The following is a 17,330-nucleotide window of genomic DNA, read 5'->3' as shown; positions in this document are numbered from 1 at the left end:
GAGAGAATCGTTGTCTCTCACGGCCTCCTCTATGTGTTAGAGAAAGCATCATCTAAATAACAACAGTACCATAGGAACAACTGGTTAATATTCTTGACAGAAGAATTCAAGGAGAAGGCACAGATCATTCTGGGAGACACCTTGCCTGGTTGTGATTTCAATAAACTAAATTCTATCCTTTTTATATGAATGGGACTTTTATTTATTAGAACAGCATACCATTAGAATCTTGCTTTACAGAGCATTCTGATATAACACAACAGTTGCGTTCCGCTCAACCCCCCACTATAGAAAATCACACTGTAGAAGATTGTTATGGAAAATAGTTACACCCGTTCGGTAGAGTTCATATTATCCAAACAGTGCCAACAATTTGTGAATCACATGATAGCCAATTTACGTTGACAAAATGTGCATTATACCAGAATGACTTGTATTTAGAAAGTTAGTAGTTAGAAAGGATTTATTTGTTTTGTTACTACTTTAGTTAGTTTGTTCATTGTTAGAGTTAGATAAATAAATTGTTACTTGTTTAAGTAACAGGAGTATCAAGGGTTTATTTTATTTAACTACTTTTCACACTCTTCTTATAGATTATGGGATGAGGTGCTCCTCTTTGTGTGTTTCGTTTTAGTTCATAGAGAGGATGAGTTCAACATCCACTGTATAACAGGTTGGGGGCTCGTCTGGATCTGGACAGATTTGAACAGATTTAGGGTATGAAAGGTCCCAGCAGATTTCAACAGACTTAGGCCTAGTGCACTGGACCTTTAAGTAAAACTTAAGTGAGAAGCGGAAAACCTGGTTAATTTCGATTGCTTATTGATGCATACAGCAAAAGTGAGGTAATGGCTTTTTCAGTCACTAAACTTTTCCGGGTGTTGGAAAAAGTAATTTTGGGAGTTTTATAAAAGGCGAGCAAGGAAAACCTGTTGGAATTGGCAGACAAGCTGGAGTTGGGGTTACAGCAATAGTTCAACATTTAAATTTGCTGGAAATGCCATCAGATTCTTTGGAAATGGCTACAATTCAGTTGCAGATGAAGCAGCTTGAACACGAAAGAGAACTGAAACTGTTGGAACTACAGTAAAAGCAAAGAAAGGAAAAAAGGAAAGAATCATTCTGTTAGAACAAAAAGAAAAGACGATGGCCTTAGCAGAAGAAAAGGAAAAGGAGAGAGAAGGGAGAGGGTTTGAACTTCAGAAGTTCAGACAGAAAACAAAAATTTAACAGAAACATGAGCTCAAAAGGATGGAGGTGAAGATAGGCTTAGTAAGGAGGATAATGATGATGAGCATACCCATCATTGCCAAAGGCCTGGTGGGGATCTGCTTAAATATATCCAAGCATTGCATCAATTTGATGAAAATAATGTAGAAGTATTTTTCATCTCATTTGAGAAAGTGCCTAAACAAATGAAGCGGGTTTTGTTGATCCAAACAAAGTTGATAGGTAGAGCTAGTGAGGTGTTTGCAGCATTGTCAGAGGAGGTGTCAGGAGAATATGAACAAGTTAAAAAGGCTATCTTGAATATCTACAAATTGGTATCAGAAGCATATAGACAACTGTTCAGAAACGTAAGAAACAGGTCAGATTTACATCGAGTTTGAAAGAGTTTAACAGAGCAACTTTGATAGGTGGATGAAAGCATTAAAGGTAGAAAGGAGATATGAGGCTCTTAGAGATATTATTTTGCTGGGGAAGTTTAAAAAGTCACTTCCAGAAGTGATAAGAGCTCATGTTGAGGAACAGAATGTTAAAACAGCAAGAAGAGCTGAACAGATGGTGGATAAATAAGCATTAGTGCATAAATCAAAATCTAGCTTCCGATAGCAATTCAGTTCCGTGAGGGATAGAAATTGGGAACAAAAGAGATCCTTCAATGAAAAACAAAAAGTAGATCAAACTGGAAACAGTTTACCACACATGAAAAAAGAAACTCAAGAGGGTGGAAAAGAGGTGAAAGATCTCAGGTGTTTTCACTGCAATAAGGTGGGACACACAAAGCAACAGTGTTGATGGTTTAAGCAAGGCACTAGAAAAATGCCTGTGGTAAAAGAGGTCAAACCAATGGGAATCCCTCTGTTCCCTACTTATCTGCAGTCTTTCTCCATTTAAATAACATACTGCTCTATTCTTCCTGCCAAAGTGCACATCCTTACATTTTCTAATATCATATTCCATTTACCTTAACTGTCTATATTCCTCCACGGACACATTGTGTCATCCTCACCACTTGCCTCCCAGTTACTTTTATGTCATCCACAACGAAGATATGAGGAGCCAAGAAAGTGGATGAGGGAATTAGGTGACATAGATTTGCATGGATGTGACATGGGGTTATGTGGGAAAGGGGTAAAGGAATTTGAGAGAAGGACAATTACTTTTTTTTTACAACTGGGATAAAGTGCTAGATCACCACTTTGAAAGCAGCTATGGAGCTGCTCGATGCTGTGTGAAAGGCCCTGTATATGATGCAATCCAAAGTCAAATATTCTTTTGAGACTCTTTCACTAGGACTGCATTTTAAGAAATGGCACATTAACCAATATAAATACAATAAATTTATTTTCAGTCATACCATTTTGTTTATCTCAGACATCACGGCTTTCAGATTTTTCACTTTTGGAAAAGTTTACCGATCATCAGTCAAATCAGCGGAAAAAAAACAGAATTTCCAACACAACTTTCATCAAGCCCAACCTGAGTCTTCAGGCATTTCCAGAATATTGCCAACACCACAGATTGAATTGATCAACATGTTAAGTTTAAATTTTACTAAGAAACTGGCTGACGTACAAATGCAACTAGCAAATGGTTCTGTGTTGTCTCTTCCAATCATTTTCAGTTATTCAAAATTGAACAAATAGGTGGCAGGACAGGTATCAAATAAAACACTCCTTTTAACAGTATTTTCAGCATTATACATAACACTTCACCAAGTTAACATTCAAATCTATCAAAGTTTTTTTTAATATAAAAAAGAAAAATAATGCTTGTTGCTTGTCTTGCTTTAAGACATATTTTGTGTTTAATGGTATGTATCTGAGTGTAAGCAGAATAGTAAGCAAATGTTTTGGACATAATTTAATTTTGAGTACAGTTTTCACTAAAATCTTTCACTGCATCCAAGCAGAAACTCTTACACAGAGGAAATGCACTGAAAGAATCAAGTGATTTTCGTCCAATGATTTCCATAGCTGTTCGTCCCTGAGAGATTTCCTTGTTTTAAGTCTGGGATTGTTGTATACTAATGCATTGAGATGAATTGTTATTAGTCAACAGTTCAATCATCATTTTATCTGTGGTGAGTAACTTGTGCGCAGGCATTCATCCTTTGAATCATTTCCTTCAGCTTTGGAATGACTTTCCCATACAGGATTGACAAATCACTTGATTGGATTCACAGACCTGTGACTGCCTCTTTTGTGAAAGCCAGTTACTCTGTCTCAATTTCTTTGATGTTGTCAACTTCCACTTCTGATCTATATTCTTTTATCCCAAACGAAGCATCTCCCTTCTGAGTGGATGATGGGGTTTTGAATTCGCTCATCACATGTCCTAGACTTCTGCCATTACCTCTTCTCCTTGCTTCATAACTATTTTAGGACTCTCCCTTTCCCTTCATTGTGAATGATCTGTGTACAACATCACCTGTCCTTTTATCCATTTTAATAGATCACCCTCTGTCACCTCCAGTGTGATACCATTTCCAAATATCATGCTTCTTCCACTTCCAGCTATTCAAAGGGACCTTTTGCTATTAGCCGCCCATTAACCATTCACCAATATTGTCTCAAACAGTCAATGAATGTTCTCAGTGTTCCCAGGAACGTTGGAAAGTGAGATTTAAACTACTCAGATGACTAAATAGAATCAGTTGATAATACATGAGGGAGGAAAGGATCAAGGTGACAGAGTGCATAAATCGCTTAAGACGCACAATTAGTACAGGGAAGACAACAAAAATAGGGCACTGGGTTGTATTTGTAGAAATATTGAATATAATGTTGAACTTATACAAGACACTTGTTATGCCTCAGCTGGAGTACTGTGTACACTTGTGGGCACCATGTTATAGGAAAGATGTGAACATTGGAAGTGCAGAAACGATCTGTAAGAATGCTTCTAGAAACAAGAAACCAGTTATGAAGAAGTTATGGCTAATCTCTTTGGAGAGAAGAAAGATGGGAGGAGACTAGATCATGAGCAAGCTGGATTGAGCTATTCCCACTCACAGAAGATTTAAAGTGATATTTAAAGTGATATTCAAATGAAGCAAGGGTAATGTGAGAAAAACTCTTTTCACACAGCAAGTAGTTAGGGTATGGAACATACTGCCTGGCAATGTAGTGCAGGCAAGTTCAATTGAGGCATTCAAAAGGGCATTGGACAGAAATGAAGTGCTATCTTTCAATCAATTCAGCTACCTGACCTCTTGATCACAGGGGAAAGTCTGAACTGGAATAAATGAAAATTTCATGAAGTGACTGGCATTCCTTCTCTCAAGGAAGCACAGCAAAGGTTTACCAGGCTGATTTTGGGGATGGTGGGTTTGAACTATGAGGAGCGATTGACTCGGTTAGGATTGTTTTTGCTGGAGTTCAGACGAATGAGGGGGGCATCGCTTAGAGACTTACAAGGTTCTAACAAGACGAGATATGGTAGATGCAGAAGGATGTTCCCGATATTGGGTGCATCCAGAGCCCAGTCTGAGGATTCAGGGTGGACCATTTAGAACGGAGATAAAGAGACATTTCTTCACCCAAAGAGTGGTGAGTCTGTGGAATTCATTACCAGAGGAAGTATTTAATGCCAAAACATTGAATGTATTCAAGAGGTAGCTAGGTATCACACATAGGGCAAATGGGATCAAAGCTTATGGGAAGAAAGCAGGATTGGGCTATTGAGTTGGATGATCAACCACATTTGTGATGAATGGCGAAGCAGGCTCAAGGGGCTGAATGGCCTTCTCCTATTCCTATCTTCTATGTTTCTATCTATTCAGATGTTTATCCTGTCCTCTGCTGCTCAAGGACATGTCTCAGTATCTCTGATCAAGAAGGTTGTGAGCTCAATCCCTACTCAGAGATTCATGTGTAAAATCTACGTGGGCCCTGGCTAATATTTTTGCATCATTGTTAGCCACAGTAATGTCCGACAAAACTGGAGGGTAGCGAATGTTGTGCCGCTATTCAAAGAAAAACCTGGGAACTATAGACCAGTAAGCCTAACATCTGTGGTAGATAAGTTACCTGAGAAGACTCTGAGAGATAATAGACAATAGACAATAGATGCAGGAGTAGGCCATTCTGCCCTTCGAGCCTGCACCGCCATTCAATATGATCATGGCTGATCATTCCTAATCAGTATCCTGTTCCAGCCTTATCTCCATACCCCTTGACTCCACTATCTTTAAGAGCTCTATCCAATTCTTTCTTAAATGAATCCAGAGACTGGGCCTCCACTGCCCTCTGGGGCACAGCATTCCACACAGCCACCACTCTCTGGGTGAAGTAGTTTCTCCTCATCTCTGTCCTAAATGGTCTACCCCGTATTTTTAAGTTGTGTCCTCTGGTTCGGCATTCCCCCATCAACGGAAATATGTTCCCTCCTGCCAGAGTGTCCAGTCCTTTCATAATCCTATACGTTTCAATCAGATCCCCTCTCAGTCTTCTAAACTCAAGGGGATACAAGCCCAGTCGCTTCAGTCTTTCCGTGTAAGGCAATCCTGCCATTCCAGGAATTGACCTCGTGAACCTACGCTGCACTCCCTCAATAGCCAGAATGTCTTTCCTCAAATTTGGAGACCAGAACTGTACACAGTACTCCAGGTGTGGTCTCACCAGGGCCCTGTACAGCTGCAGAAGCACCTCTTTGCTTCTATACTCAATCCCTCTTGTTATGAAGGCCAGCATGCTATTAGCCTTCTTCACGACCTGCTGTACCTGCATGCTTGCCTTCATTGACTGGTGGACAAGAACACCCAGATCTCTCTGAACAGCCCCTTTACCTAATTTGATACCATTGAGGTAGTAATCTGCCTTCCTGTTCTTGCCACCAAAGTGGATAACCAGACATTTATCCACATTAAACTGCATCTGCCATGCATCTGCCCACTCACCTAACTTGTCCAGGTCACCCTGTAATCCCCTAACATCCTCATCACATTTCACCCTACCACCTAGCTTTGTGTCATCAGCAAATTTGCTAATGTTATTGCTGATACCATCTTCTATATCATTTACATATATTGTAAAAAGCTGCGGTCCCAGCACGGATCCCTGCGGTACCCCACTGGTCACTGCCTGCCATTCCGAAATGGAGCCGTTAATCACTACCCTTTGTTTCCTATTAGCCAACCACTTCTCTATCCAATCTAGTACTTTGCCCCCAATCCCGTGCGCCCTAATTTTACTCGCTAACCTCTTGTGTGGGACTTTATCAAAAGCTTTCTGAAAGTCCAGGTACACTACATCCACTGGATCTCCCTCGTCCATCTTCCGAGTTACATCCTCAAAAAATTCAAGAAGATTAGTCAAGCATGATTTCCCCTTCATAAATCCATGCTGACTCTGTCCTATCCTGTTACTATTATCCAGATGTGCCATAATTTCATCCTTTATAATAGACTCCAGCATCTTTCCCACCACTGAGGTCAGACTAACTGGTCTATAGTTTCCTGCTTTCTCCCGCCCACCCTTCTTAAAAAGTGGCACAACATTAGCCGCCCTCCAATCCTCAGGAACCGACCCCGATTCTATTGAACTCTGGAAAATAATCACCAGCGCATCCACGATTTCCCGAGCCACCTCCTTCAGTACCCTGGGATGCAGGCCATCAGGTCCCGGAGACTTATCAACCTTCAGACCTAACAGTCTCTCCAACACCAAATCCTGGCAAATAGAAATTCCCTTAAGTTCAGGTCCTTCAGCCACTGTTACCTCAGGGAGATTGCTTGTGTCTTCCCCAGTGAACACAGATCTGAAGTACCCATTTAATTCCTCTGCCATTTCTTCGTTCCCAGTAATATATTCCCCTGCTTCTGTCTTCAAGGGCCCAATTTTTGTCCTAACCATTTTTTTCCCTTGGACATACCTAAAAAAGCTTTTACTATCCTCCTTTATATTCTTGGCCAGTTTACCTTCGTACCTCATTTTTTCTCTGCGTATTTCCTTCTTACTAATCCTCTGTTGTTCTTTAAAAGCTTCCCAGTCCTCCGTTTTCCCGCTTATCTTCGCTAAGTTATACTTTTTCTCTTTTAACCTTATATGTTTCTTTACTTCCCTCGTCAGCCACGGCCGCCCATGTCTCCTCCTGGGATCTTTCTTCCTTTTAGGAATGAACTGATCCTGCATCTTCTGCATCATACACAAAAATATCCGCCATTGTTCCTCCACGGTCTTCCCTGTTAAGGTATTGAACCATTGAACTTTGGCCAGTTGCTCCCTCATAGCTCCATATTTCCTTTATTCAACTGAAATATTGTCACTTCAGATTGTACCCACTCCCTCTCAAATTGCAGTTTTGATATGTATTTGACATGTATTTGGATAGACATGTATTTGATAGACATGATAGACATGTATTTGGAAAAACGGGGTTTGGTTAGGAACACAGGGGAATCTCGATTATCTGAACAAGATGGGCGGGCACTATTTCGTTCGGATAATCGATTATTCAGTTAATCAATTAAATGCTTTTCCTCTGGGGCTTGGAGTTTTTAAAGTCTGCTCCCTGTTCAGGAGACAAGCAGCACCACACGGTGCACGAGACCCCACCCCCAACCCCGCTCCCTCCAACACCGCCCCCGACCCCAACACTCCCCCCCAACCCGAACACCGCCCCCTGCCCCGCCCAACACTCACCCATGTGCCCCCCTGCCGCCGGACTAGACACCAACAATGCGACTGATGCTGCTGTTGCCTTTGTGAGGTAAGTCTCCAAATAGCGCGCACACACATACACAACTTTTTACTGCAACCTTTTGACATGTTCCACATTTGTCCTGTACAGGACAATGTTGGAGAGATTATCTGGGGAAGGTGGGGATTTAGTGTACACCCCTGTGCAGAACCCCAGGGCAAGTGTGAGGAGAGAGAGAGGGCGGGCAGCCAGTCATTTGGAGACGGTGCCTGTTTAATCACTGTAAACAAAAGACACGATCACTGCTGGAAGCACGTCTTTGATGGAATATTTCTATCGGGACCTCAGGATCTCCTTCAGATAATTGGTAATCAGATAATCAAGGTTCCTCTATAGGTGAAAGTGAGGACTGTAGATGCTGGAGGTTAGAGTCGAGAGTGGTGTTGGAAATGCACAGCAGGTCAAGCAGCATCTGAGGAGCAGAAGAATTGAAGTTTTGGGCAAAAGCCCTTGATCAGGAATCAGGACAGCGTCATTCCTAATGAAGGGCTTTTGCCCGAAGCGTCAATTCTCCTGCTCCTCAGATTTGGTCTGACTTGCTGTGCTTTTCCAGCACCACACTCTCAACTTTGATTAGGAATAGTCAGCGTGGCTTTGTGCATGGGAGATCATACCTCACATATTTGTTCTTTGATGAAGTGACCAGGAAGATTGATGAGGGCAGGGCAATAGATGCAGGCTATATGGATTTCAGTGAGGCCTTTAATAAGATTCCGCATGGTAGGCTGCTCTGGAAGGTTAGTTCACATGGAATCGGGGGAGCTGACAAACTGGATACACAATTGACTTAATGGTAGGAAGCAGACGGTAATTGTGGAAGGATGCTTGTCAGGCTGGAGGCCTGTGACTAGTGGAGTACCTCAGGGGTCAGTGCTGGGCCCATTGCAGTTTGTATTTTGTATCGGTGTTTACTGTGGAAAAGGACATGCAAGATATAGAATGTAGGGAAATAGATGGTGACATCTTGAAAAATGTCCAGGTTACAGAGAGGAAGTGCTGGATGTCTTAAAACGCATAAAAGTGGATAAATCCCCAGGACCTGATCAGGTGCACCTTAGACCTCTGTGGGAAGCTAGGGAAGTGATTCCTGGGCCTCTAGCTGAGATATTTGTATCATTGATAGTCACAGGTGAGGTGCCGGAAGACTGGAGTGGAGGTTGGCTAATGTAGTGCCACTGTTTAAGAAAGGTGGTAAGGAAAAGCCAGGGAACTATAGATCAGTGAGCCTGACATCAGTGGTGATCAAGTTGTTGGAGGGAATCCTGAGGGACAGGATGTACATGTATTTGGAAAGGCAAGGACTGTTTAGGGATAGTCAACATGGCTTTGTGCATGGAAACTCATGTCTCACAAACTTGTCTGAGTTTTTTGAAGAAGTAACAAAGAGGATTGATGAGGGCAGAGAGGTAGATGTGATCTACATGGACTTCAGCAAGGCGTTCGACAAGGTTCCCCATGGGAGACTGGTTAGCAAGGTTAGATCTCATGGAATACAGGGAGAACTAGCTATTTGGATACAGAACTGGTTCAAATGTAGAAGACAGAGGGTGGTGGTGGAGGGTTGTTTTTCAGACTGGAGGTCTGTGACCAGTGGAGTGCCACAAGGATCGGTACTGGGTCCACTACTTTTCATCATCTATACTATTGATTTGGATGTGAGCTTAAAAGGCACAATTAGTAAGTTTGCAGATGATGACACCAAAATTGGAGGCATAGTAGACAGCGAAGGTGAGCTCAGATTACGACAGGATCTTGATCAGATGAGCTGAGGAGTGGTAGATGGAGTTTAATTTAGATAAAAGCGAGGTGCTGCATTTTGGGAAAGCATATCTTAGCAGGACTTATACACTTCATGGTAAGGTCCTAGGGAGTATTGCTGAACAAAGACACCTTGGAGTGCAAGTTCATAGTTCCTTGAAAGTAGTTGCAGGTAGGTAGGAGAGTGAAGAAGGTGTTTGGTATGATTTCCTTTATTGGTCAGAGTATTGAGTACAGGAGTTGGGAGGTCATGTTGCAGCTGTACAGGACATTAGTTAGGCCACTTTTGGAATAGTGCATGCAATTCTGGTCTCCTTCCTATCGGAAGGATGTTGTGAAACTTGAAAGGGTTCAGAAAGGATGTACAAGGATGTTGCCAGGGTTGGAGGATTTGAGCTCTAGGGAGAGTTTGAATGGGTTAGGGCTGTTTTCCCTGGAGCATTGGAGGCTGAGAGGTGACCTCATAGAGGTTTATAAAATTATGAGGGGCATGGACAGGGTAAATATCCAAGGTATTTTCCCTGGGGTGGAGGAGTCCAGAACTGGAAGGCATAGATTTAGGGTGAGAGGGGAAAGATATAAAAGAGACCTAAAGAGCAACTTTTTCACTCAGACGGTGATGTGTGTGGACTGGGCTGCCAGAGGAAGAGGTGGAGGCTCGTACACTTGTAAAATTTAAGAGGCACCTGGATGGGTATATGAACAGGAAGGATTTGGAGGGATACGAGCCGGGTGCTGGCAGGTGGGATGAGATTGGGTTGGGATATCTGGTCAGCATGGACAAGTTGGACCAAAGGGTCTGTTTCCATGCTGTACATCTCAATGACTCTATATCAATGATTTGGACGAGAATGTACACAGCATGATTAATAAGTTTGCAGTTGACACTAAAATAGGATGTATTATGGACAGTGAGTAAGGTTGTCAGAAATTGTAGCACGAACTTGATCAGTTGAGGAATTGAGCCAACAAATGGCAAATGGAGTTTAATATGGATAACTGTGAGGTCTTGCATTTTGGAAAGTCAAATCAAGGTCGGAGTTTTATGGTGAATGGGAGACTCTTAACGGGTGTAGTGGAACAGAGGGAGCTTGGAGTTCAGGTGCACGGTTCTCTGAAAGTGGAGGCACAGCTAGACAGGGCAGTGAAGTCGGCTTTTGGCACACTGGCCTTCATCAGTCAGGGCACTGAGTATAAAAGTTGGGAAGTTATGTTGCAGTTGTACAGGCTGTTGGTGAGGCCACACTTCAAGTATTGCTATCGGACAGATGTTTTTAAACTGGAAAGAATGCAAATGAAGTTTACAAAAATTCTGCCAGAACTCAATGGACTGAGTTAAAAGGAGATCTTTTTTTCCCCTTTAGAGCATAGGAGACTGAGAGGGGTATCTTATAGAAAGGTTTAAGATCATGAGAGTCATGGACAGGGTGAATGCACTCAGTACTTTTCCAGGGTTTGGGAATCAAGGACTTGAGGGCATCAGTTTAATGTCAGAGGGGGGTAAGAATAAAAGGGATCCTGAGGGGCAACCTTTTTACACAGAGGATGGCACAGAGCTGCCAGCGGAATTGGTTGAAGTGGGTACATTAACAAAATTTAAGAGGCATTTGGACAAATTCAAGAATGGGAAAGGTTGAGAAGGATATGGGTCAGGTGCAGGGAAATTGGGTTAGTGTTGATAGACATTTTGGTCAGCATGGATCAGTTTGGACCAAAGGACGTGTCTCCATGCTGTAGGACGCTACAACTTGTCTAATAAATCTATTAATCTCAGTGTTGAAATTTCACTCAGTAGCGTTGTGAGTAGATTTCTAATAGCATTTGTGTGAAAATGTATTTCCTGGTACAGGCCTAAGTAATCGAGCTATAGTATTATAGTCATACAGAATGAAAACAGACCTTGCGGTACAACCAGTCCATGCCAAATATAGTTTTGAAATTTCATCCCAGCAGGGGAAATATCGCTCTCCAGTGCATTATTGACTCATGGGATGTGGGCATCGCTTACTGGGCCCATTTTTATTGCACATCTCTCACTGCTTTTGAGGTGTTGGTGAGCTGCCTTCTTGAACCACTGCAGTCCATGTACTGTAGGTAGACCCACTGTGCCATTGGTGAGAGAATTCCAGAATTTGGATCCAGCGACACTGAAGGAACAGTGATATTTTTCAAAATCACGGTAATGTGTGGAGGGGAATTTGCAGGTGGTGGCATTCCCATACATCTGGTATCCTTGTCCTTTCAAATAGTGATGGCTATAGCTTTGGAAGGTGCTACCTAAGGAGCCTTGGTAGGCTCATTGCAGGTGGTTGCCATTTGTCTATTGCTGTTGTCCTTTTAGATGAAGGTGGCCATGGACTTGGAAGGTGCTGTCTATGGATCTTTAGTGAATTTCTGCTGTGAATCATATGGATAGTACACACTGATGCTACTGTATGTCTGTGGTGGAAAGGAATAAATGTTTGTGGCTTTGGTACCAATCAAGTAGACTGCTTTCTCCTGGATGCTGTCAAGCTTCCTGAGCGTTGTTGGAGCTGCACTCTTAGTGGTCATTCACCAAAATGTAAACACAAAACTGCAGATTTGGTTTTAACAATAACGAGAAGTTTATTACACATTAAAGAAACAATAAACCAAACCAAGCTATTTAAATATAACACAGCTTAAAAGATTCCAAAACACATGTCAAATTAAAGACACATCTTTAACAATGTTACTGAAAAAAAACAAAGAAATATGTTCCCTTTAAATCTATAGATTTGGTTCAATAACCTCTTCCCAAGTCCAATCCCCATGTGCTATGAGGTCCTTTGCTTGAATATCCCTAGAACTGACAGCTTACATTTTCTCAGTCCTAAACTATCTGCAGAGTTCTAATCAAATACTCTGCGTCTGGATGTTTTCAAAAACTGTAAATCTTATACCAAAGTATTTCCTTAACTGCTCTGAACAGCCCTCTTTTATCAAGAAGAGACTGTACTTGCTTTCGACCCCAGTTAAGTCTCCTGTGTACTGCCTAAAAGTTTTTAAACTTTTTTTTTAGAAATTTGCTCATCCCAGATTCTGCAAAGCCAATGGCTTAATATTTTCTCTCTGGTCATAAAATCTATAACATAATCAAAATTCCATTCAAACTGCTAAGGACACATGATGATGCTGGAAAGACTGACCTCATTGATTTTTAAAAACTGCGACTGCTGGTCTCCACTACATTGGAGAAAAGGAACCGCAGACTGAGTGACTGCTTCGCAGAACATCTACGTTCTGCCCACAAAAAAAATTGAGCTTCTAGTTGCCTGCCACTTTAACACACCTGATGAACAGCTTATGCTCAAAATGTCTCCTGCTCCTCAGATACTGCCTGACTGGCTGTGCTTTTCCGCACCACACCTTTTGACTTAAACACACTACCCTGTTCCCTGGCCAATATCGCTGTCTCAGGCTTGCTGCAAAGTTTTAGCGAACTCAGCGCAAGCTCAACAACAATAACACCTCATTTTCCACTTGGAGACCATGCAGCCTCTGGACTAATATCGAGTTCAATAATTTTAGGGCCTGATCGTGTTCTATTCCCATACCCCACACACCAGGCCTTGTTATCACATTACACATTACCTATTGCTAGTCACTAAAAGTTTCTGTTAACAGCTATTCACCCTTCTAGTTAGATCGTTATCCACTCCTTTGAACGTCCAACTGATCTTCTCTCTGGGCTTTATCCCTACCTATCGTTTTCTCCTTACCACCTCAGTCCATCCTATCTTCTGCATATAAACCAACATTTTCCTAGCTACTATTAGTTCTGAGGAAGGGTCACCAGACACGAAATGTTAGCTCTAATTTCCCTTCAGATATGCTGCCAGATCTACTGAGCTTTTGCACCAACTTCTGTTTTATTTCTCATTCATTTTTAGACCTATTCACAAAAAACAGCAACCATTTGCCAATATTTTGAAACCCAAATTCTTTAGAAAATGATGCTAATATACTTAACATCACATTCACCACGAATACTTTACAATTCACTTTATCAATGTCATGAGGGGCATAGATAGGATAAATACACAAAGTCTCATCCCTGGGATGCAGGAGTCCAGAACTAGAGGTCATAGGTTTAGGGTGAGAGGGGAAAGATATAAAGGAGACCTAAGGGGCAACATTTTTTGCGCAGAGCGTGGTACATGTATGGAATGAGCTGCCAGAGGAAGTAGTGGAAGCTAGCACAATTGCAACATTTAAAAGGCATCTGGATGAGTATATGAATAGGATGGATTTGGAGGGATATGAGCTGGGTGCTGGCAGGTGGGACTAGATTGGGTTGGGATATCTGGTCAGCATGGACAAATTGGATGGAAGGGTCTGTTTTCCAATTTGTACATCTCCATGACTCTATGACTTTAAGTACTGCAGAATATATCTGTATGAATTGCAGCATTGCAATATTACATCATAAAAGGATAATGTGACAGTGGCTATAAACACTCCAGGATTAACCTTGGACACTGTAAATATAACAGGATTAACCCTTGTCACAGTAAAAAACCACAATACTGTATTAATGTCTGACACTGTTGTAGAACAGCATTGATCCCTATTAATGTGACACAATGGTCATGGTACTGTCAGTGTCATAGAGTCATTGTCATAGAGATGTACAGCATGGAAACAGACCCTTTGGTCCAACCTGTCCGTGCCGACCAGATATTCCAACCCAATCTAGTCCCACCTGCCAGCACCCAGCCCATATCCCTCCAAATCCTTCCTATTCCCATTTGTCAATTTTTATTAACAGGTCATACTCCTTGCCAAGTTCAGCTCCATCACTGCAAACTCTGTCTTGCTATTGAGTTTCATACTTGTCCAAAACCTTGCTTAATTGTCCCTGGATTATATGACTCTCATCTTCGTTTCTCTTTCATTAGATCTCCCAATTTCTGTTTAGTTATAAAGACGTTCCACATTGTGATATTATGAATTCCACTTGCAGTGAAACTCCTGCCCCTTCTGGTGATATGGATAATTTCATACAGGGATAAAACCAGGAGTTTGCACACTCTTCCTGTGATTGCGTGAATTTCATCCAGGTGCTCCAATGTTCTCCCACAGTCCAAAGATCATGGAATACAAGGTGGAGAACTAGCCATTTGGATACAGAATTAGCTTGAAGGTAGAAGACAGAGGGTGGTGGTGAAGGGTTGCTATTCAGACTGGAGGCCTGTGGTAAGTGGAGTGGCACAAGGATCGGTGCTGGGTCCACTCCTTTTTGTCATTTATACAAATAATTTGGATGTGAACATAGTAGGTTTCGTTAGTAAGTTTGCAGATGACACCAAAATTGGAGGTGTACAGGACAGCTAAGAAGGTTACCTCAGATTACAACGGGATCTTGATCAGATGAGCCAATGAGCTGAGGCGTGGCAGATGGAGTTTAATTTACATAAATGCGAGGTGCTACATTTTGGAAAAGTAAATCAGAGCAGGACCTACACATTTAATGGTAAGGTCCTAAGGTGTGTTGCTGCACAAAGAGACCTTGAAGTGCAGTTTCATAGCTCTTTGAAAGCAGAGTCACAGGTAGATAGGATGGTGAAGAAAGCATTTGGTACGCTTTCCTTTATTGGTCAGACCATTGAGTAGTGGACTTAGGTGGTCATGTTGCAGCTGTACAGGATGTTGGTTAGGCCACTTTTGGAATATTGCGTGCAATTCTGGTCTCCAAGATATAAAAGGGACCTAAGGGGCAATTTTTTTTGCGCAGAGGGTGGTATGTGTATGGAATGAGCTGCCAGAGGAAGTGGTGGAGGCTGGTAAAACTGCAACATTTGAAAGGCGTCTGGAAGGGTATATGAATAGGAAGGGTTTGGAGGGATATGGGCCAAGTGCTGGCAAAAAGGCCGAGATTAGGTTGGGATATCTGGTCAGCATGAACGAGTTGGACTGAAGGGTCTGTTTCTGTGCTGTACATCTCAATGACTCTATGTGCGGGTGAGGTGGATTGGAGGGATTGTGTGTGTGTGTGAAAGAGAGCGACATCTTCAAAAACCTCAATCAAGTTTCTGAGACACCGTCTCACCCGCACAAAGCTAGTCTGCCTATCATTAATAAGCACCTAATTGTCCAAATATGAGTAAATCTTGTCCCTAAGAATCTTCTCCAATAATATCCCCACCATTCGCTGGCCTATAATTTCTTGGATTTTCTCTATTGCCCCCCCCCCTTAAAAAATGGAACAACTTTGGCTATTCTCCACTCCTCTGGGACCTCTCCTGTGACTAAAGACAGGACACAGGACATGTTGCCATGAAAAAATTGATATGAATAGCTTAGGTGAATAGACCAAAATTTGGCAAATGGAATTTAACATAGATAAGTGTGAACTATTCACTTTGATCAGCAGATTAAAAAGACTACTTATGATCCAAATGGAGACAACGCTCAAAATGCCTTGGTGCGGAGAGATCGAGGTGTCATCGTTAGTATTTTCACTCAAATTCCCAGTCTTTTCCCTCACGTTGCTGATGCTTTTACTGCATTCCCAGTCTCTGCCCTCATAATTACGTTATTTCCCCTCACATTCCTGGTATTTTCTCTCACATTCCCGATGTTTTCCATTCACTCCTGGTGTTTGCCCCTCACTTTTCCCATATTGTTATTCCGGGTGCTTTCACTCACATCCTCGACGTTTTCTCTCGATATTCTAGAAAACTTCTCTCACATTCCAGCTAGTTCTCCTCACATTCTCCGTGTTTTCACTCCCCGTTTCGGATGTTTTCACTCACCCTCACATTCCCAGTGGTTTGCCTCTCATTCCTGGTATTTTCACTCACACTCCAGATTATTTTTCTTACATTCCCGATCTTTCCCCTCACATTACCTGTATTCTTCCTCACATTCCCGATCTTTCCCTTCGCATTTCCAGCGTATACACTCATCTTCCCGATTTCCCCCTCATAATTCCAGTCTTTCGCTCACATTCCCGATGTTGTTATTCCCGGCATTTCCCCGCCGGTGGCCGTTATTCTGCTCACGTGACGGGCAGTGGCCAATCCCCGTTGAGCGCGGGAGATTTAAACGGAGTCGGCTCGCGCGGTGCTAACGGTTTGCCGCCGTGGATGCGCGCGCGCGCGCCCAAGAGTGGCTCCTCACCTCAGCTGCCATAGTGCCTCGAGTACGCCGATGACATTGGGGTGTAATCTGAGGGCGCAGTCAACTGCCACATCCCACATACACAGTGGGGGAGCTGGTGCTTGAAGGCACTGCTAGATGTTGAAGGTTGATTGTAGTACCATTCTGCTGCTGCTGATGGCCCACTGTGCCTCATGAATGGGGGTTTCCTTGCCCATGTTTAACCTGAGGCCATGAGGCTTCATTGGATCCGGAGTCCATGCTGGGAACAACTTCTGACTGTGTGCCATCGTGCTGTCACTTTTTTCTGGGTCTGTCCTGCTGGTGGGACAGGCCATATCCAGGATTGGTGATGGTGGTGTCTGTGATATTGTCCGTAAGGTTCGATTCCATGAGTATGAAGATGTCAATCTGTTGCTTACCTCGTCTGTAAGAGAGCTCTCACAACTTAGCACTGGACTGAATACCCAGTCTTCAGTTGTTAGATCTGTTGGAAGTTTGTCCCATTTAGCACAGTGATA

The 17,330-nt window shown here is 42.5% G+C and overlaps 1 long non-coding RNA gene across 1 annotated transcript in view; it reads right to left on the bottom strand.

Annotated features, from left to right (window-relative positions):
- LOC140494411 (uncharacterized) overlaps positions 1–16,706 on the bottom strand; it is a 31,434-nt gene extending 14,728 nt beyond the window's left edge. Inside the window, exon 1 of the long non-coding RNA XR_011963955.1 lies at positions 16,559–16,706. This is a non-coding gene — a long non-coding RNA (uncharacterized lncRNA). The remainder of the gene's footprint in view (positions 1–16,558) is intronic.
- Between the last annotated feature and the right edge of the window lie 624 nt (positions 16,707–17,330).

Source organism: Chiloscyllium punctatum, chromosome 2 (assembly GCF_047496795.1).
Source record: "Chiloscyllium punctatum isolate Juve2018m chromosome 2, sChiPun1.3, whole genome shotgun sequence".
NCBI lineage: Eukaryota > Metazoa > Chordata > Chondrichthyes > Orectolobiformes > Hemiscylliidae > Chiloscyllium > Chiloscyllium punctatum.
Note: the sequence above shows the minus strand (reverse complement) of the source record. Positions and strands in the feature narration are given on the sequence as shown.